Source organism: Sinocyclocheilus anshuiensis, unplaced genomic scaffold, assembly GCF_001515605.1.
Source record: "Sinocyclocheilus anshuiensis isolate Anshui unplaced genomic scaffold, SAMN03320099.WGS_v1.1 scaffold7872, whole genome shotgun sequence".
NCBI lineage: Eukaryota > Metazoa > Chordata > Actinopteri > Cypriniformes > Cyprinidae > Sinocyclocheilus > Sinocyclocheilus anshuiensis.
Genome location: NW_015544868.1, coordinates 9694 through 11464, shown reverse-complemented (window position 1 = coordinate 11464; position 1771 = coordinate 9694). Strand labels below are relative to the sequence as shown.

At 33.0% G+C, this 1771-nt stretch overlaps 1 long non-coding RNA gene across 1 annotated transcript in view; it reads left to right on the top strand.

Moving 5' to 3' along the window:
• LOC107698246 (uncharacterized) overlaps positions 1–916 on the top strand; it is a 6385-nt gene extending 5469 nt beyond the window's left edge. Inside the window, exon 3 of the long non-coding RNA XR_001635327.1 lies at positions 906–916. This is a non-coding gene — a long non-coding RNA (uncharacterized LOC107698246). The remainder of the gene's footprint in view (positions 1–905) is intronic.
• The last annotated feature ends 855 nt before the right edge of the window (positions 917–1771 follow it).

The window sequence follows — 1771 nt, the reverse complement described above, 5'->3', positions numbered from 1 at the left end:
CTCCACTATCGAAGAGCGTCTCTGGCCAATCAGGCACGTCTGTAACTTAGAGGCATCTTTATGAATCGAAAGAAGCTTGATGTGAACTTTATCAAGGACTCCATGAGGGGGAAAAAACCCTCCATCAGGTTCTTAAGAGGCTTTGAGGGACAGCAATGCATTCGTTCATTCCTTTGCTTAAAGTTGTTTTATGTTTGATGAGAAACAAGACCAAAAGCTGAAGATGTTTTTATGGTGGATTTATCAGTGTCTTTTTGTAAATGTGGCCAACTACATTTGCTTTAAGCACCGAGTTTGCACTTGTCTATAATTTAAATTAATAGCTTACATTTACAAACAGCCTGCAATAAACAAAAATTCGTTTTGCCTATATGTCATGATAAGAGGTAAATCCAGCCCTGCTTTTAGAAAGACACAGAAGTGATTTCAGCACTTTTTTAGACTTCTTACTTGATCAGACTTAAATTGTCAATTTAAATTAATTTGATTGTGTTTTTGTCATTTTTATTAATGAACAAATATATATTTAGCATCAGTTTTAATATGTATAATTATAAATAATTTTATTTCAGTTTTAGTTTTAGTTTTATTTATAATACTTCAGGTTAATTTATTTTGGGTAGTTGCCAAAACAACTTTTCAAATTTCCATTTAATCTTAATCTTTTAGATTTTCATCTAATGTTTATAATTTATTTTAAGCTCTATTTTAGTGACTGAATTAAATAAATAATTGAATAATTTAATTGTTTTTGTTCATATTAGCAAGAGTATTATTATGATTAATAATAATAATAAACAATACATTATATTAATAAATCATATTATTAGAATATTATTAATATGAAATGATATTCATATTTCATTGCATTATTGTGGAATAATAGCTACTGTTTATTCGGGCAGTGTTCAGTAAAGAGCGTTGTGATTCACGAGAAAAATATATAGGTATAATAATTATTTCTGCTGCATTTATTATGTTGTTTATCTCATTTGAATATGAAAGCACTGTAAAGTTATGTACAAAGGAAACATTTTGTATTAAAAACATCTCACTATAATTTAAAAATGACAGTGTATAATATAAAAATGAAAGCTTAAATCAAATAAATATGTTTTCAGTATGTGTCGCTCCCTGTTTCTGATGTAACTTTCAGTATTAATAATTCAATCAGAGAATGACTGTCAGTGATGAGAGGAAAATGTCTGATGTGTTTGATCAACAGCACGAGTGTCATAATTGGGTTCACTCTTGATCATTAAATGAACATCTGTTGATTGTGTCTCTTCAGCTCCTGTGATTCTGGATCCAAACACGGCTCATCCACGTCTCGTCGTGTCTGATGATCTGACCAGTGTGAGATTCAGCGAGAACAAACAACCTGTTCCTGATAATCCAGAGAGATTTAAACATTATTTCTGTGTTCTGGGTTCAGAGGGTTTTAACTCAGGAACACACTGCTGGGATGTGGAGGTTAAACAGAGTCAATACTGGAGTCTTGGAGTAACTACAGCATCAGGGCCGTGCACAGACATTTTGAGGGGCAGTGGCCCAAACCAAAAAAGGGGCACTAGGGGGGTGGGTGCTTGTTAATACAAATTATCCAGTTGTTACAAATATACAATTAAAAGAGAAGACAGCACACTCTGTAATAATTTAAGGGGTAAGTGGACCCACCCCCCGTTTCTTGGCAACTGTACACTTTTACTGTCATGTGACCACGTTTTTTGGAACCACCCATCATTTCTGCCACACTGTGAAAAGGAGAAAC